Source organism: Hipposideros armiger, unplaced genomic scaffold (genome assembly GCF_001890085.2).
Source record: "Hipposideros armiger isolate ML-2016 unplaced genomic scaffold, ASM189008v1 scaffold_30, whole genome shotgun sequence".
NCBI lineage: Eukaryota > Metazoa > Chordata > Mammalia > Chiroptera > Hipposideridae > Hipposideros > Hipposideros armiger.
The window spans coordinates 1,172,522-1,193,372 of record NW_017731380.1 but is presented as its reverse complement, the minus strand read 5'-3'; the positions used below and the strand labels follow the sequence as shown (position 1 = coordinate 1,193,372).

At 36.4% G+C, this 20,851-nt stretch overlaps 1 protein-coding gene across 2 annotated transcripts in view; it reads left to right on the top strand.

The window, feature by feature from the left end:
* Positions 1-7,153: 7,153 nt before the first annotated feature.
* TANK (TRAF family member associated NFKB activator) overlaps positions 7,154-20,851 on the top strand; it is a 79,215-nt gene continuing 65,517 nt past the window's right edge. The window contains exon 1 of one of the 2 annotated variants that reach the window (XM_019636881.1): positions 7,154-7,272. The gene's annotated coding sequence lies outside the window, so the exon portion shown is untranslated. The other variant, XM_019636880.1, reaches the window with a different exon arrangement.

The following is a 20,851-nucleotide window of genomic DNA, read 5'->3' as shown; positions in this document are numbered from 1 at the left end:
GGCTGCCATGAGTCACCAGCATTGGTGTAGGCTGCAGCCCCTGCTGCAGTGGTCTGCCGGTGAGCAACTGCCTCACCCAGGAAGAGCGCAATGATGGTACCAACATGGGCCAGTGAAGTGATGTCCTCCATAACTAGACTGAAGAACAAAAGGACAGCAACTTGTCTGTTCCCCTTCCCCGATTCCCCAACGCTGTTCCCCTCCCCCAATTCCCCAATAAAATCTTTTTTAAAAATTTAAAAATAAAAAATAAATAAATAAAGTCAGAGATGATTGAGCACTTTGGGGCTAGGATCTCTAATGCCAGTGGAAATCAGCAAACACCGTTGATCAGCTATTTGATGTCAAGAAAATCTTTCTCTTCGAGTCTCAGTTTCTCCTTCTTTGAAATGAAGGGATTCAACCAGATTATCTAAAGAATAGCAAGCACACACACACACACACACACACACACACACACACACACACGCAATTATCCCTGCACTTCTAGCACTACCTCGATTTTTCTCCCTCAAACGATAACTTATGACTTCACTTGGAACGAATGTTTATTAAATCTTTCATCATGACTCTGGCATCCCTCCAAATATGATCAAATTAAAAGGAATCTTACTTGACCGGTAAACCCAACAATGAACAACACAGAAAGACTCTTGAAACCTCTCTGTGAGCTTCAGCTACCGGATTCTCCCAACCTCCCCGGAGTCAAGTTAAACAGTTTTCAAAGGTCAAATCTCTTTGAAAGCCTGACTTATTTTATTAAAGCCATAGAAAAACTCAGAGTTTATGGATTATCCTTTCTGTCGCTCCCTCCTTTTTCTTCTTTTCTCTAATTTCTCTTTCGCTATCATTGCTATAGATGGTCTCACATGTTTTTTTATCTCCTTATTTATAGAGAATTACAAGTATGAACTATTAATCCTAATATTAGAAACTATATCAGGACTAAATTACTGTACTGTGTGTGCTCACATAGAAAATTATTGATGACCTTAAGCATCTCACAGCAATTTCAATTTCATGAATTTATAAATCCAAAAGAAATATGTCTTAAGTAATGCAAATTTGTTTTCTACCATTTATAAATTCTAGACCTCTGTGAGGAAGCCAAGTAATTTCTATTTTCTTTATTTGAATATCTAAACCACTTTTCTGGGTTTCTCAATTTACAAAGAAAATGAGATTCATTTTTTTGGTTGGTGGTTCTTATTAACCTTAGACAGGAGAAATCCCAGTACATAGATCAACATAAAAGGGCTATTTGGCAATAAACTAAATGTATTGCTACCTTGGCCCCTAAAAGAGAAGGAATGTATAATACCTGAAGCAGACCTTCCTATGGTGAGGTGCCTTTATTCCCTGATGAAATTCTGTCAACTTACAGAAATTTTTTATGGAGCCTTAGATAGTTCACCCTATACCCTGAAGAAAGTATCATGGATTTTTTTTTATGAGATTTACTAAGCTATACATAACAGATTGGAAAAGAAAAAAAATTGAAGGATGAGTAAATCCGCAAAAACAAAATGTGCACTGTCATCTTCTTTAACTAATGTCATTGAATCTGCTCCAAGACTGCCCTGTTTTCCTAAATTGGCATTTGAGAAATGGCGGTAAGTCTAGTTCCCTCCTCCCCTTCTCAACAAGGGCCTGTTTCTGCACCATTCTCCTTTTTCTTTCCCATACTCTTGCTGTTTTCAATGATATCACTCTTACACGCCCATCCTAAAACCAAACTGGCAGATGCCGGGCAATGATTGGAGGTTGCATACTATCAGCTCATTAACTTCTTGTCAGGCTGGAAGCTTTCAAAACTGGGCATAAGAAGGAATAAAAAGTGGCAAGGTAAAGATCTGAATTTCTTTTCATCTCCTCTAAAATTTCATGCTATCCTTGAAGGAGGGGATCTGTATTTGGTAAAGCCCACTGTAATGGACATCACAGCAGCACTACAATAAAGTTGTTAGGTGCGTGGCCTTTGGAGACAGATGCCTGGATTTCTACTTACTAGCTACATGTACTTGGTTAAGTTAGTTAACGTCTTTATGCCTCGTTTTTGTATCTACAAAAGAGTACCTTCCTCATAAGGTACTTATAAGGATTAAATGAAGTGATACATGTAAAGTACTTGGAATTGTGCAAGGACTACAATAAATGCTATAAAGGTTATTAGTCATTATTATCTCATCTGAAATGTTAATACTCTTTCAACATTCCCAAGCAGTGGTCATTAATCTTATGCTTGATTTTTCCCAGGAATATGGAACTCATTACCTGCCAAGGTGACTTACTATTATTCGTACTACTGGAATGTTGAACTTTCTATAGTGAACCAAAAGTTGTTTTTCTTTTAGTTTCCTTTTAGTTCTGAGGCCCACCTTGGAGCTATGTAGAAGAATTTAATTGATATTTGAATACTGTTATTTTTTTCTCATTTTCTCTCAGGTAAACATGGCTCCATTCCTACAATCATATCCATATAATATGGATGAGTATTTAATAACTAGCTTGGCTATGGTCTTCTCAAAGAGTGGTACCCATAAAGAGGGTCTGCAAACAGGATTAGTGTTTTCCTAATTCTAGCAGGAATTCTAAGTTACTATTCATTTTCAAATTTTAACATCCCCATATTACCACATCAAGGAAAACTCTTAAGTCATTTTTGTATGACTGCTACTAAATTACATCTCATCATCCCCTTTCTGGACTTATGCAATTTTTTTCTGTTTTTTGTTTGTGTGTAGGATGGTGGATGGCTGTGGGATGGTTGTGGGATGGTGTAGGATGTAGGATGAGAGTAACAACTTTATCACTACTCCTGTTAAAGTTCATGTTGGAATCAGCCTATAACTTGAGTTTGTGAAGATATTTTTGTATTTGAGTTCTATCAGCCATCTTTTCATCATACATCACTTTTCGTCCTCTTGCTTTTGATAGCCAAAAACATGTAGCCATCATACAATGAGGATGACAGTGTGCTGGGGAAACCAGACAACTACTTTTCTTCCTAGTCTCAGAAATAACAGGCCTAAGGTACTTCTTAACTGCGTAGACTACCTGTCTAGCTCACAGATTTGTTTTCTAAGGATAGATGCCATGAACACTAAAATGTTGTCTATCTAACTATCATCAAGAACAGAAATAATCCTCTACAATGTTAAAAAGCAGATTAAGATATTTAGGAAATTTTTACTTGTACAGCTATAGAAATAAGCAAAAAGCCACAGTTTAGCCTAAAAGAAATCAGAGCAACTGTACTGAGAATATGGCAAAAGGTATAAAATAAATGTTTAACCCTTGACCCTAGTGCTTGTTCAGCTCGTGGGTGTCTAGGCAGCTCTTCGTGAGTCACTCCAGCTGAGAATTGCCTCTCTGCCCACACAGCACCTTCTATAGATCTCTGCTCTCGTCTTGGGCAATGGGCAGAGCAAAATGCTGTTTGCCTGTCTGTCTCTTCCTTAATGTCATGAGCCCTCAAGGGCAAGAAAAAGCATTTTTATAACCCTACACTCAGCACAGAGCCTAATACATAATAGATAATAAATGTCTGTTGAGTAAATAATTGAGCAAGCATGCTAACTACATGATCCTACTGATATAAAGCCAGTCTTAACTTCGATTCCACCTTAAGTAGAAAAATTGTAAGGAGTAAGGACGTTTCCCCTTCCTTACCCTATCCCTACAAGCATTAATTCCCCTTCCCCCATTCCCTGGCTAGAAATTCCATTAAATGAAGACACCGTTACATCTACAACTCTATAAGACATAAAGTGCAAGTATCTCCAATGAAGAAGCAATGCTTTGGCATTAATTTATGTTAGGATGCAAATTAGTGATACCAGCTACTCCCCCCAGTGCAGTTTATAGAGATTGGGGTGGTATTGGAAAAAGAGTATCCATCATGCCCGCAGGTCTCAGCCCTGCTGTGGCCATGGGCCAACAGAATCCTGGAATATCAGCCCATTGGCAAGTAGAGGCTAGAAAATTCAGCTGCTCCCACAAACACCTTGTCTGAAACATGGATGCATCCTGCAGGGGTCCATGTGATCATTTGAACAAAGTTTCTCAATCAAATACCTACCCTATGCAGCCCAGCTGTCTACCTAGCTTCTTGGCTGGAGTTGCAGACACCAGGTCCCTTCCTGAAGGAGGAAGCCCATCCCTGAATCCCAGTCGGCAATTAAGAGCCCTGGTTTTCTTGCCCTCCACTGTCCTCAGGGAAGACTCTGCTTCCCAGGGATTCTTCTAAGGGAGGCTTTTCACACAGACCTGCCCTGAGAACCCTGCTGCCCATGGTGAGGATCTTTACATTCATTGATTAGCAACCCCCTTGGCCGTTCACCTCTGCCTGAATGGGAACCTGACTTTTGCTTCCTATCCTCAGATTTGGGCTTAGAGAACCCTTCTCAAGTCCCCTTCTACCCTAGTCCTTGTATCCCAACCCTTCCCAATCCTGGCTTGCGGCCAGTTTACTCCTTCCTCCCCTACAGGAATCTCTGCATTTCTATCTGCCCTGGTCATATGGTTTATGACTCCGAAAGGAAAAAAGGAGCGGGAGGGATTAAGGAAAGGAACCACTTGAGACAACAAAGATAAAAACTTCCATCTGCCTCACATGTTTTGCCAAGAGCCAGAATGGGTCCATAGCATAGGTTTTTAATTCCATGCACTCAGACAGAATTTCCTTAAAAAGATCTCTAACTATAGCTTCCTGTCTTGGCCTCAGGACCCTCTTGCAAGCAGTGCCCCTCCAGGTTGAGGCCAAAGACCGAGGACGAGCCAGTTCCGCTGGAGCTTGGGCATCAGCCAAGCTCACATGCCAAAGCAAATAGAAAAGGGAAAGGGGCACAGAGGGAGAGACCAAAGGGGCATTTCCCAGTTAAGAAATCAGCACTGCTTTTTTAAAGAGCCATGGTTTTAAAATCCTGTTCATTCAAAAATGTAAATTCTTGAGAAGAACATTTTCCTTCCACCAGTGGCGATCACACTTTCTTATTTTGCTATATTTACAAATATCAGTTAGGCTTTATATTTTCCGTTGCACACAAGAAAGTTTAATGTTTGATATCAGTAAGATAATTATAAAACACAAGGCGTTGAAGGAAATTAGCTCTTCATTATATGTCAGATGAGTCAATGGAATGTTTTTAATCATAAGGTTATTCATTACTTTAGATACTTTCAAAATTATTTCCTTTTTATGGAATAATTGTATCCTGAGTAGAAATATCTCAGGCTTATTTAACATCTAATTTAACAGAGGGCAATGTTTTCAAGTGAAAAGGAAACTAGATTGAGAATCAGAATTTCTAAATTCTAATGCTTTTACTAACTGTGGAACTTAGGGTAAGGTCTCAGACTCCTCATTTGCATAAGTGTATTTCTTTTTTTACTGTACTACTCTCAGTACATCGAGTTATTAAACTGGAAAGAGACTGTAACCAAAAAAAGCTGAGAGTGTCTTGCAGACGAGGAGTCTGAGACCTTAGCCGAAGTTCCACAGTTAGTAAAAGGATTAGAATTTAGAAATTCTGATTCTCAGTCGAGTTTCCTTTTCACTTGAAAACACTGCCCTCTCTTAAATTAGGTGATAAATAAGCCTGAGATGTTTCTACTCGTGATAAAATTATTCTATGAAAAGGAAATAATTTTGAAAGTATCTATGCTAAGTGAAATAAGTCAGACTGAGAAATCAAACACTATATGATCTCACTTATATGTGGAATCTAAAGAATAGAATAAGTGAACAAACAAATCAGAAACAGTCTCAGAGATATAGAGAAAAAACTGAGGGTTGCTAGATGAGAGGGGGGTGGGATGAGGGAGAAGGGGAAGGGATTAGAAAGCACCAATTGGTAACCACAAGATTGCCACGGGGATACGAAATACAGTTTGGGGAATATAATCAATAATGTTGTAAAGATTTTGTAGGGTATCCAATGGACACTTGTCATATTAGGGAGACCACTTCATGGATGGTGTAGATGCCTGACAACTGCAGTGTACACCTGAAGCTGAAGCTGAGTAATAATGAATGTCAACTATAATTTAATATTTATATATAATCACAGGATGTGGAGTACGGCATAAGGAACAGGGTCAGTGGAACTGTAACAGCTATACACGATGTCAGAGGGGTAGCAGATTGGGGGAGAGGGGTTATCACTTTGTAAGGGGTATAAGTGTCTAACTATTACATTGTTTTGTACACCTGAAACTAAAAAAAAAAAAAGAAAAAAAATGAAATGCACTCAGATTCAAAAAATTCAGAATTTGAGTTTTGCCTCTAACTTTCTTTGTGACTTTGAGCATTTACCCTCTCCTATTTCCTCATCTGAATAAAAAGGAAATGGAACAGATGGTGTCTAAGGACATTTCCAGCTCTAAAATTTTATAACAAAAAAAAATGTCTGTGGTGCATATGCTACCTTCCATTTGCACGTAAAACTTGATGGGTTGCTCCAACTAGCCTGAGAAGAACACATGTATTTGTAAAGCATTTCCCCGGTGTACGGGAACATAAACTCATCCACATGAACAGTGAACCTCAGCTCCCAAGGAGAAAAGCTGTCTTAAGAGCCTCTTCACCTCTTTTCTAAGTACCTGAGGTCAGGATCTGGAATCCAGTGTAAACATTATTACTAGGTGTCATTCAGGTGACTTCTGTTGGCCATGAAACAGACAGTTACAATCAAATCTAGTCTTTTTCTTCTGCTTATAAATGGACTAGGGGGAAAAGTGACTTCTTAAAAGCTAAAAGGAAGAAAGAAAGAAAGAAAGAAAGAAAGAAAGAAAGAAAGAAAGAAAGAAAGAAAGAAAGAAAGAAAGAAAGAAAGAAAGGGAAAAAAACAGAAAAAAGACCATCAAATAAACTAACTTTTAAATTTTCTTACATGAAAATGTGCTTCATCCAAAATATATTTGAGTTTATAATTTCTGGATTTTTTGTTAAAATGCCCTAAGTATTCAAGTTAACTGTCTTTTCTTCAAAAGGAAGTCAGAGCTTAAGTCACGGGTGGTTTACTGAACATTTTCTGGTAGTCTTTGCTTCATTTCAGTATCTTGCCACGATTGGTTGCTGATAGCTACAAATAAGGAAGTCTTCAAGTCAGGGGATTTCTCAGTGGAAGTTCCCAGTTCAACACAAGGGAGAGCTCAGTGAGGTTTAGGCAGCATTGCTGCAGCCTATACATAAAGCTTCCAGACTCTATAGCAGCCTACATCTTTAAAGAGCAATAGTCTATGAAGGAAGACTGGTACCCTGGAGAAGAGGTAACCAAACTTCAGTAGTTCCTACTGATTCTCAGCCTAGCAAGATGTCCTGGATGTCTTAAACTGAAGGGCTGCTGATTTGTTCTCTCGCTTCTGCTAAGTGAGTAATTTATGACATGATTCAATAATGCCTTCGTATTCACTGTCATAGTTGGAAATTTTACCTTTGAACAATGGGGACCCTAGCTAAGACTAAAGGAAAATTTAAAATACTGTGATATTTTTACATTCTTCCTAACTTTTAAGATAGAATTTAGGTCTCTATTTGAAATTATTTTTTTAAGTTTATATCTGGAATACAAGCTTTCTCTAATGAGTGGTTTTTATAATATAATGTAAGATTTAAAATATAGGTATTTGGCATCAGTTAGCTTGTATATAGCTTGCTAGGTTGAAAAGTACACTAATATTGTATATACTCATACTTCTTTTTGGCTAGAATTTTAAAGATCAATTCTGGCCTGATCCAGTGCATCCATTCAAATATTAACTCAAGTTTAGTATTTATCCATTTCCTAAGAAACCCATGTTAATGGATACATATTTACAGTAAAATATTAACCTTATAGACAACTTTGCATTTCCTATGTTGAAACATTTAAACTTACACAATTAGAGTAATATAGTCTTATTCTATTACCAATTGGCTTTTATGTTCACAATCAAAAATGAATACTAGAGATTATGTAGCATTTTCTTAAGGGTAATCCTAGGAAACACTGATAGTTCAAAAAGGTTAAAAATCAAGAATCACTGTTATTGTTATATTAACAGCTGCCACTTATTGAGTTCTGGAGGAAAACATCACGGTATCTTCCAGCTCATGGCAGAGCCCGGGCTTAAACATGAATTCATATGACTTCTTTTTCCATGGCCCTCTGTTATCACTGCCCTGTCTTCTTACAATATTGAAACAGTATTTCGAGATACTGTATCCAAATGCAAAATGATGGGGGGAAAAGGAAGATGACTTGGCCAAAGTCACAGAGCAGCCAAGTCACTCACAGCTCAGGAGTCATTCCTAGGTCTCCCTTCTCCTTGCTCGCTCACCCCATCTCCTCATTCCCTCCAGGGTGCACTTTTACCTGTGCCCAGGTGAATACATGGGTCTGCCTTCATGCAGTGGTGGCCATGGGGCTATATACCAGGTCCAATCTAACTGAAGTTCCTGCTAACAGCGGACTAGGGCCTTAAATCGATGTCTAGTTATTTCTCTTAAACACTTGTGACAATGAAAGAGATGGCCAACTGGAAGATTTTAAATAGATCTGTTAAATTTCCCCAAAAATGTTCTGGTTGGAATTTCATGAAACTTATGCAGTAATTTGAGGAAAATGATCGTCCTTACCTTCTGTCTGCCAACATTCTTTCTTTCCATGTATTTAAAAGCTCAGGAAATAATTAGGTTCTTTGTTGACAAATACATTCCATTATATTTTGTTTTATACTCTAAGCGTGTGGTAGGGATGTTATTTGATAGAGACATTCTTTTCACTATATTTTCTTACTAATTACTGCTGGCATTTAGGAAAGTTCTTGATTTTATAATTTTATCTTATATCCAGCCATTGTATTGGTCCTTTATCTGTTCTAAATTATTTTAGGTAATTCACATGTGATGCCTAGATAGGAAAAATATAATTTTGTCTCCTCTTTTTTTTCTTCTTACATTGGCCAGAACTTATAAAACAGTGTTTAATAACAGAGGAGATAGCAGCCAACCTTGTCTTCTTCTGAACTCAGTGGGAATTTCCCTACTTGCTGGCTGTTGCTTTTAGATAAATTCATCACAAAAACCAAATAACTACCAAATATACTTCTAACCCTAGTTTACTAAAGTTGTATCAAGACTTCATGTTAAACTATATTCAATGCCTTTGTAGTATCATTCGAGACCACTGTATAGTTTTGTTGCTTTAAACTATATAGTACTCTGAGGTTACACAATATAGTAATTGCATTTTTAAAAATTTCGTGTTATTAAAAATCATGCCTCCATAATAAAGGTAGGTTTATAGTTATGAAGCATATTTTGGTTTTGCTCTAGTTAAAATAATACATTGGTTGATCAAAACGAACCAAACCAAACCTACACATTCCTTATTTCCTCTTCAATCCACCTGCTTAGAAGCCTCTGCTCTATTATTTCGACTTCACAATTCATTTCACAACTCAAATTAACAGAAAAGAATGAAAACAATGTGACATAGCCAAGAAACCCTATCCAGGCAGAGCAACCAGATACTCAAACAAAGCAGCTGTTCCTACGATTTGTGCAAAAAGCTTTCTCCCTAGTATGACAGTGCTAGTTGCAGACTTCATTTACAAGCAACAGTAGTATGCAAAATGAGTCTCAATTAATTAACCTTGTGCTAATTTATATTAAGAAAATGTATGCTGAAAAAGAAATGTCTATAAATTACTGAGAATTTTTGCTTTCATATTCATAAGTGAAATTAATCTGTATTTTTATTTTTTTATAAAAATACCAAAATTTTCATGTTCTAAAAAAGTTTCATGGGCATTTTTTGCTCCTTGAAATGTTTAAAGAGGACATTAACATGGCACCCACTTTTGGAAGTAATTCTTTAAAAGCTTTCTAATGTTTTCTATTTTATTGATCTGTTTGGGTTTTATGCTATTTTTTCACAAAGTTTAGGTTATTCGTTTTGTTTATATTTAAATTTTAAAATGTATTACCATACATTGTTTTCTCTTGTACTTCTTTTTTATCATTTTCATATATACGTGGATAACCCTTTTTCATTACTAATTTTGTCCATTTATGTTTCTCACTCTCTCTTTTTTTTTCCCCCCTGTTTGGACATGTCAAAGAGTTATTCTCTTGGATGTACAGCTTTTATGGTTAGTTATTTTAAAAATAGCTTTTGCTTTCATCTTTATTAATATTTTCTTAATGACTCATTTTTAGAATAGACTCCTTTTCCTTGTCTCTGTTTTTGAATTGAATGCTTAGATCATTAATTTTTATCCTTTCTTATTTTGTAATTAAAGTATATAAGGCTAGGAACTTTTTCTGAGTGCCATTTTAACTACATCTCACAACTTTGATGTGTCACTTTCACATTATAATTATTTTATGGTTTTTAATTGCAGTCTTATTTCCTCTTTAATCCAAGAGTTATTCAGTTATTAGATTTTGTTAGACTTAGAGAAATACTGAGCAAACACTGCAGCTAGTTCCCACAGACCCCTCTGCCTTCCCCTGCCACAAACAGTGTCCCCTGTGATTAACAGCTTACATTAGCACGGTACATTTGTCACAATTAAGGAACCAACACTGATACATTTTTATTAAGTTAGTCCATAGTTTATTCAGATTTCCTTAATTTTTTCTTTTTTTTCCTCTTTTTAAAAAATTGAGGTAAAATTCACGTAACATAAAATTATTTGGGATGCTATTGTAAATGGAATTGTTTCCTTAATTTCTTTTTTGGATTGTTCATTGATGATGGATGGAAACAAAACTGATAATTTTGAGCGTTGGTCTTATATACTGCAACTTTGGTAAACCATTTGTTAGCTCTAGTAGCTTTGTTGTGGATTCTTCGGGGTTTTTTGTGTATAAGATAATGTCATTTACAAACAGAGATATTTTTCATCTCTTAGTTTTTTTGTTGTTGTTGTTGTTGTTTAGCTGAGCCATCTTGCCACCTGTTGGCAGCTCAGCAGCAGATCAGCTTGGGCCAGGAATCAAACTGCTGTTGTCAGAGCTCGCACTCTTGAGTGAGCTCTTAACCAACTGAGCCACTTGGCTGGCCCTCATTTCTTACTTTCTAATTTGGATGCCTTTTATTTCTTTTTCTTGTTGAATTGTTCTGGCTAGAACTTCAGGACAGTTCTGAATAGGAGTGGTGAAAGAAAGCATCCTTGTCTTGTTCCTGGTCTTAGGGGGAAATCTTTCAGTCTTTCACCATTGAGTATGATATTAGCTGTGGGTTTTCCATAACTTCTCTTTATCGTGTTAAGGAAGTTCCCTTCTATTTCTATTTTTCTGAGTTTTTTTTATTTTCTAATCATGAAAGGGTGTTGGATTTAGTCAGATGCCTTTTCTTTATCAATGGAGATCATCATGTAGGGTGTTTTTCCTTTATTCTATAATATGGTATACTGCATTGAATGATTTTCTTATGCTTAACCACCCTTGTATTCCAAGGATAAATCACACTTGATCATGATGTATAATCCATTTAATATGCTGTTCAGTTTACTACTATTTTATGGAGTATTTTGCCTCTTTATCCATAAAGAATACTGGTTTTTACTCTTCTTTTCTTGTGGTATCTTTGTCTGGCTTTGGTATCACAGTAATCCTGGCTTCATAGAATGAGTTTTTTAAGAGCTTAAGAAGGGTTGATGTTAATTCTTCTTTAAATGTTTGGTAGAATTCACCAATGAAGCCATGGAGTCCTGGACTTTTCTTTGTTGTGAGGTTTATGATTATTGCTTCAATCTCTTTATTTGTTATAGGTCTGCTCAGATTTTCTATTTCTTCTAGATTCTGTTTTGGTAGTTTGTATGTTTCTAGGAATTTGTACATCGCCTCTAGGTTATCCACTTTGTTGTTATTCATAGTATTCTCTTGTAACCCTTGTTATTTTTATTTGATTGGTGGTAATGTCCACACTTTCATTTCTGATTTTAGTTATTTGTTATTCTCTTCCTTTTTCTCGTAAGTCTAGCTAAAGCTTTGTCAATATTGTTCATCTTTTCAAAGAACTAACTTTGACTTTATTGATTCTATTGTTTTTTCAATTCTCTATTTCATTTATCTCTGCTCTAATCTTTTTTATTTCCTTCCTTCTGCTAGCTTTGTATTTAGTTTGCTTGAAATGTAAACTTCGGTAATTGATTTCTTCCACTGCATCCCATAAGTTTTAGTATGGTGTGATTTTGTTTTCATGTACCTCTAAGTAAACATAATTTCCCTTCAGATTTCTTTGCTGACCTATGGTTGTTTAAGGTTATGTTGTTTAATTTGCACATATTTGTGAATTTTCCAGTTTTCCTTCTGTTGATTTCTGGCTTCATTCTATTTTGGTTGGATAAGATTTTTTTGTATGATTTCAATATTTTTAAATATATTGAGACTTTTTTTGTGACCTAACATTTGATCTATCCTGGAGAAGGTTCCATAGCTACTTGAAAAGAATGTGCATTCTGCTGTTGTTGCATGGAGCGTTTTATAGAGATAGATAGATAGATAGATAGATAGATAGATAGATAGATAGATAGATATAGATATATATAGATATATAGATATAGATAGATAGATAGATATAGATAGATAGATATAGATATATAGCTATAGATAGATAGATAGATAGATAGATAGATAGATAGATAGATAGATATTAGGTCTAGTTGGTTTATACTATTCTTCAAGTCCCCTCTTTCCTTTTTGATCTTCTGTTTTCTACTTGTTAAATGTGGTGTAGTAACGTCTTCAGCTGTTTGTAGTACTGTCTATTTCTCCCCTCAATCTTATCAATATTTGATTCTTATATTTTGGGGCTCATTGTTTGGTGTATATGTGTGTAATTGTTATATCTTCTTGATAAATGACTCCTTCATCATTATATAATGCCCTTTCTTGTCTCTTGTAACAGTTTTTTACTTAAAAGCTCTTTTGTCTCATATTAGTATAGCCACCTCATCCCTCGTTTGGTTAGTGTTTGCATGGCGAATCTTTTCCATCCTTCTACTTTTAACTTATTTTTGTCTTTTGATCTAAAGTGAGTCTCTTGTAGACAGCATGTAGTTTGATCATATTGTATTATCCATGATTCTAAGCTCTGCCTTTTGATTGGAGAGATTAATCCATTTATATTTAAGGTAATTACTGATAAGGAAGGACTTAACTTCTGTCACTTTGCTCTCTGATTTCTGTATGACATACCATTTTTCTGTTCCTTACTTTCCCATTACTGTCTTCTTTTGTGTTTAATTAATTCTTTGCTGTGTGCCATTTTATTCTATTCTCATTTTCGTTAATTTTTTTTAAGATTTTTTTATTGGGGAATTGGGGGGATGGGAACAGTGCTGGGGAATTGGGGGAAGGGGAACAGACAAGTTGCTGTCATCCTGTTCTTCAGTCTAGTTGTGGAGGACGTCGCTTCACTGGCCCAAGTTGGCACCATCATTGCGCTCTTCCCGGGCGAGGCAGATCAGTCGCCGGCTNCTCTTCCCGGGCGAGGCAGATCAGTCGCCGGCTTCTGGACGGCCGCTCGCTGCGGCTGCTGGCCGCTCACGCTGGCTGCTGGCTACATACAGTAGCCCATGGCAACCCACTGTCACAGGGGATGTAGCCCACGCCGTCGCAGGCGACTCACGGCAGCCCAGCTCCAGGTTGAGCTGCTGTTCAGCATCCCAGCTGTGGAGGGCAGTGTCACTGGCCCTCATATGTGGGACCCAAACCGAGGCCCTCTGGTGTCCCAGGCCAGTTCTTAACCATCACACCACTCGGCCGGCCCTTTAATTTTTTTAAGATACTGTCTTAGTGGTTACCATGGGATTAAAATGAGCAACTTAAATTTATAACAATCTAATTTGAATTAGTACTAACTTAGCTTCATTATAAATACTTAGAGTATTTATAATATATAAATATTCTACTTCTACACAGCTTGGTTACCTCCCTTATGTTATTGTAATCACAAATTTCATCTTTATGCATTGTGTTCTCATTAACATAGATTTATAATTATTTTTAAGCATTTGTCTTTTAAGTTACATAGGAAATAGAAAGAGGAGTTATAAAACAAAAATACAATCATGCTGATTTTTATATTTACCTATGTGGTTGTTTTTACCAGAATTAATTTTTTGTATGGCTTTGAATTATTGTCTAGTGGCCTTTAATTGAGCCTGAAGAACTCTCTTTATCATTTCTTATAGGGTTAGTCTACTAGCAACAAGCTTCCTCAGCTTTTGTTTTTCTCAGAATATCTTAATTTCTCCTTCATTTTTGAAGAATAGTTTTGTCAAATAGAGAATTCTTGGTTGACATCTATTTTTTTCCAGAACTTTAAATATGTCATCCCACTACCTTCTTTCCTTCATGATTTCAAAGTGAAATTGGGTGTATTCTTACTGAGAATCCCTTGTACATAATGAGTCACTTCTGTCCTGCTACTTTTCAAGGTTCTTTCATCTTTGGCTCTCAGCAGTTTGATAATAATGAAATTCAATATGGATCTCTTTGTGTTTATCATACTGTAGTTTATTGAGCTTCTTGAATGTGCAGCTTCAACATTTCAGCAGATTGGGAAGTTTTTGGCGACTATATCTTCAAATATCTTTTCTGCTCCTTTTCTCTCACTTTTCCTTCAGAAGTTCCATATGCATATGTTGTTTCACTGGATGTTGTCTCACTGGCCTCTTAAACTTTTCCTACCTTTCTGTTTTCTTTTTTCTTTCTACTCCTCCAACTAGATAATTTCTATTGTCTTATCATCATATTCACAGACTCTTTCTTCTGCCTGCTCAAATCTGTTGCCAAACCTCTCTGGTAAATGTTTTGTTTCACTTATTGCACTGTTCAGCTCCAGAATTTCTATTTGGTTCCCTTTTATAACTTTTATCTTTTTATTGATATTCTCATTTTGTTTATGTGTTACTTTTCTGATTTCCTTTGGTTCTTTGTCCATAGTATCCCTTAGTTTTTTGGGCATATTTAAAACAATTGACTTAAAGTCTTTTTTTTTTAGATTTTATTGGGGAATTGGAGGAGGGGAACACTGTTGGGGAATTGGGGAAGGGGAACAGACAAGTAGCTGTCCTTTTTGTTCTTCAGTCTAGTTGTGGAGGATGTCGCTTCACTAATCCATGTTAGTATTATTATCATTGCGCTCTTCCCGGGTGAAGCAGTTGCTCGCCGGCCATTGGATGGCCGCTCACAGCAGCTCTTGGCAGCTCACGAAAGTGCACGCCAGCTGCCGGCCAGTCCCACTACAGCCTTTGCGGTCACCATCGCTGGTGACTCATGGCAGCCCAGCTCCAGGTTAAGCTGTTGTTCACCATCTTAGCTCTAGAGGGCCCAGCATCACTGGCCCTCATGTGGGATCTGAACCAGGGCCCTGCTGCTCAGAGCTGGCATCCCAAGCCAATGCTTAACCAACGTGCCACTTGGACAGCCCTAAAGTCTTTTTATAGTAAGTCCAACATCTAGGTTTTCTTTTAAAGGCATTTTAAATAATAATTATAACTACTTATTTAAATTAAAAATGAATTGCATGTAGAACCAACTACTTAAATTATAGGAATTATCCATATTAGCTAATATTTACTGAATGTCTTCTATAGGCCAGACCCTGTTCATATATTATCTCATTGTACACACACACACATGTGCACACAACCTTTGAGGCAAGTACTATTATAATTTGCATTTGACAGAAGAAGAAACTGAGGCACAGGGTTAGTAAAGTCATATTGTTAGTAAATGACAATACCAACATAAGAATGAAGCAATTTTAACTCAGAATTCTCACGTATAACCAGCATGAATTATGCTATCTCAATTTGAGTGTGCCTTTTTGGGGGGAGAGGGGGTGCAATACCACCTAGCCTCAGACTGGTGGTTGCACTTTTCATTAATAGCAATTGTAATAGCCATCCTAAATTCAAAAACATCCAAATGTGCATCTTGGAATTTCAAGTGTGATGCATGCATGAGTAATAAAAGGGAAAGGACAGAGTGAAATAGGAGCCCACAGGTGAACCCACAGTTCTAACCTGGAAGAAGAGTCAAGTGATATCCCACTTAGAATCAGACCGTTTATCTGAGGCCTCAATAGACCAAGTAAAACATAAGAGAAACATGTTCTAGGATAAGGAAACCACATTAGCAAATATCTGAAAAGGACAAAACAGGGAGCATTTGAGGTATTGAAAGAAACCCAAAATTACCAGGAAGAAGAGGGAGGATACGAGTCTAGAAAGGTAAAAAAAGGCTTCATCCTATGCTTAGAGTTTGGATTTTATCCTAAGGGTAATATGAAACCAATGAGCAATTTTAGATGACACAGGAACATAATAACACTTAGAATTTGATAATAGTAAAAGTAAGAACAGTGAGAAGGCTTGTGTGGCAAATATGAATTGATGGTGGCTTGAACAAGAGATGACAGGCAATAGAAACACAGTGGCAATGAGGTCAGAGTGTAACAACAGGGACACAGGGTACATGCATGTAAGAAATGTTGCAGAGAAATATTCACATGGGTTACCTTATGTGTGATTGATTAAGTGTTGAGAAGAGTTTTACATCTTTGGTATATAAGCAATGTTTTCATTTTTCCTATAGTTACATGAAAAAAATGAACATGCAATTTTTAATTCTACTTGTAGTTATGTACAATTACATTTAAAGAAACTAAAATAATATATGTCAATTATCATAGTTAATATGAGACCCTAACTGTCATTTCCTATTTCCACACATAGAAGATAAGAAAATGAGTAAATACAACTTTTTACTTCCTGCCACCTCTTTCACCCGCTTGAGTTTTTTTTTGTTTTGTTTTGTTTTTAGCTGAGCCATCCTGTTACCTGTTGGCAGCTCAGCAGCAACTCAGCTCAGGCTGGGCATTGAACTGCTGTTGCTCGGAGCTCGCACTCTTGCGTGAGCTCTTAACCAACTGAGCCACTCGGCCGGCCCTTCCCTTGAGTTTTTATAGCTATAATCAGGAAGTTTAGAACACATTATTATTAAATCATTTATATTTATACCTTATATCTTAAAATTTTCTTTTAATATTCTCATTATACTTGCAACAAGTTTTTACTGAATCTAATATTTAAATTATTTCAAATGTTTACAAATATTTCTCTTATATCAGAATTTCATCTTTGGTTGTTTTTTTTTTTAAATTCTGTTTCCCTTCTTGACCAACTGAAGTGTATCTTCAATTATTTCAGGAAATGAGTGGTATATTTCCAAACCTTGAGGTATCTAAGAGTGTTTTTGTTTTCATTTATTATGTGAATGATAACTTGGGTGAGTATAGACTTTATAAGTGAAACCTTTCCCAGGCAACTGTAGATGTTATTCTATCCAGCCTCTGAAGTTTAATATTAAAGATAAGCCTACTTTCTTTATTTTTCTTCCTTTGTGAGTAATTTTTTTTCTGCCTAGATTCTTGTTGAATTTTTCCATACTTTAGATACAGGTAGTCTTCCCTCATCCTCTCAAGCCTAGACTAAGGCCTCTCCAATGTGTTTTCAGAGTATCCTACTCTTACCCCTATTATAACATTGTAATACAACATTGTATAGTAATTGCCTGCTTCTTGTAGGTCACCCACAATAGTGCTGTTTTTTATTTTAATGTAGAGCTATGTCTTGGTCATCTTTATATCCCTAACTTTTAGCAGATATCAAGAACTCACAAAACATTTGCTGATTAAATGAATGAATTGATATATCCTTTAATATCAAATTTTTTATCAGGATAGGTCAAAGTGTTTGGACTGTTTAATATGTTTCAAAACTCATTGAGTTCTCTTCATTTCTACTCTGGATTGAAGCATTACTTCAGATATCTTTTGATATATCTTTGGTTACTATTTTTGTTTTATTTACTCTGATCTCTCCTTCAGAAAGAAGTTGGAGAACTATCTTTCCTCTATTACATTTAATAGTTTTCATCTACTTGTCCTTTCCATTTACATTTCGAGAGAGCTTTTCAAGGTTTTACTCTAATCATTGATTTAATGTTCTGCAGTACTGATTTCATCCTTGATTATGTCCAAATAGTATTTGAATTTTGCATTCCATGTTCAATGTTCAATGTTCTTACAGCCTTAACTTACTCAACTTTGCTTCTGTTTCTCCCTGCCTCTTAACAAAGTCCCTCCTTATCTTAGTCTAACATCTTATATTATTTCATCTCTTCTTTCATAGAAAATACAAAGGAGATTCTTTCCATTTACTTATGCTTCTGGTAAACCATTTTCCAACTTTCTCTGCATTTTGAGGACTCTGTCCTTCTTCCTTTATGCAGCATAAACTTTTCAAAGGAATATTTTGTCTTTTATTTACTCATTCTAAGCCTTGTGTATCCTTTACTAACCAGATGTATGGATTTTCTTTGGTTCTTATTATCGGTCAGATTTCGATTAGTTATTCTCATGATCTGCCAGATTTCTATTTGTTCCTTGAGCTGAGAGACAAGTGGACATGCATGGTTCACAGGTAAATTTTTGGCCAGAAGCTGACATTATTAATTTTGCCAATATGAATATTAGCCTGTGGTGAGATCCTTCACCTTTATTGCCTAGTGAGTTTACTATGAAGAGAAGAATTCCTGGTTAATCAGAAACAATCATTGGTCTTTTTTTTAATAGGAACCATATATGAAAAATTAAACTCCCAGTGAGAGTCAAACACACATCTCTGTCTGCCTATCCCCTTTTATTGTTGGCTGCACATATCCTTAAATACAGAGAATCACATCTATCCATTCCCATTGGGATCATGTTGGTATAGTCCAAACCACAGCTCCAAAATGGATGAAGTACTAATGGGGGACATTGTGGCAAGGAGGTGTAAAATATTACTTCTAGGTAACAACACATAGTAGTGGGATTACTATCCAATTCATTAGTAGGTGCCATGAGGCATATAGCTTTCTTACTAGTTTTCAGGCCAGCAGATTTGCTCACTTTCAAACAACAAAGTTCATGTCCATTTCAGCCCCATAGTTCTTGCAAATGGTGGAAAATCCTGTCAAATTTTATTATTAGAATCCTTGTCAGCAGGATTACAGCTATTCTTTTGATGCCTTTTTGTGACTTAGAAAAAGGCATCCCCCTGGGAAGATTCAAGCCCAAAGGGGCAAACCTTGGAAAGTGAGCACCTCTGTCAGCTAGGTGCCCTGTACAAGGCACAGCCTGCTCAGCCATATACACTGGGCCATGTCATCAATCTTATATTTTGATTCAAGTTGGCTGCTCCCCTTCCCCAAATCCCCAATTCCCCAACACTTTCCCTTTTCCAATTCGCCAGTAAAAATCTTAAAAAAAAAAAAATTCTGCTCTGAGAAAGACACTATCAAAAGGCAAGCCACCAATGAGGAAAAAATATTTGGAAAACATACATCTGATTATTCAAACTACACAAAGAAATCTTAAAATTCAATAATAAGAAAACACAAACAACCCAATTTTAAAATGGGCCAAAAACTTTAACAGATTCCTGACTAAAGAAGATACACAGATGGCAAATAACCATATGAAAAGGTGCTCCACATCATATGTAATCAAGGAAATGAAAATAAAAACACAATGAGATACCACTATGTACCTATTAAAATGGCCAAACTATGGAACGCTGGCAACACCAAATACCGACAAGGATGTGGAGCAACAGAAAACCTCCTTCATTGCTGATGAGAATGCTAAATGATATGGCCACTGTGGAAGGCAGTTTGGCAGCTTCCTACAAAATGAAACATATTCTTACCATACAATCCAACAATCATGCTCCTTGATATTTACCCAAAGGAGTTGAAAAGTTATGTCCACACAATAATTTGCACACTAATGTTTATATCAGCTTTATTTATAATTGTCAAAACTGGGAAGCAACCAAGAGGTCCTTAAGTAGGTGAATCGATAAGCTGTACATTCAGACAAAGAAATATTATTCAATGTTAAAAATAAATGAGCTATCAAGCCACAAAATAAACATGGAGGAAACTCAAATGCATATTACTCGATGAAAGAAGCCATTAGGAAAAGGCTATATATTGTATGATTCCAACTACGTGACATTCTGGAAAAGGCAAAACTATGGACACAGTAGAAAGACCAGTGGTTGCCAGGGATTGAGGGAAGGAAAGGATGAATAATAGGTGGGGCACAGAAGATATTCAGGGCAGTGAAATTAGTCTAGTATACTATAATGATGGATATATGTCTTTATATATCTGTCCAAACCCATAGAACATATGTACATACAACACTGAGAGTGAACCTTACTGTAAACTGTGGACTTGGAATGATAATGATTTGTTAGTGTAGGTTCATCAATTGTGACAAATGTACTGCTCTGATGGAAGATATTGATAATGGAAGAGGCTTATACATGCATGTGTTGACTAAAGGGAGTGTATGGGAAATTGCCGTAGCTTCCTCTCAATTTTGCTGTGAACCTAAAACTACTCTAAAAAAAAACAATTTAAAAACAAATAGTTTGTATTGTCACATTTAACTCAGTTACTTATTACAAGAAAACTGTTCAACTGGTCAGAAGGTTATATACAAGAAGTTTCTGTTTGTTAAAAAAAAAGTTTTTAAAATTGCATCTTAGCTTTAACTTTTAAAAGTAAGCCCGATATTTAAAAATGCACTGCAACTTGGTAAGTTTTTAAATAATGGACTTATCAGCTTAAGAAAAGAAGTTCAGACTCCATGGTTCAGAAGGGCAGGTAGAAATTGGGGCAGCCAGAACCTGATCCTCCTGCTCTAACAAGAGAAAAGATGCTATCACAAGATGCTGGACTCCCCTGGGGAAATTGGAGCTTCTAAGTTACATGAACCATATGACCGGGGGG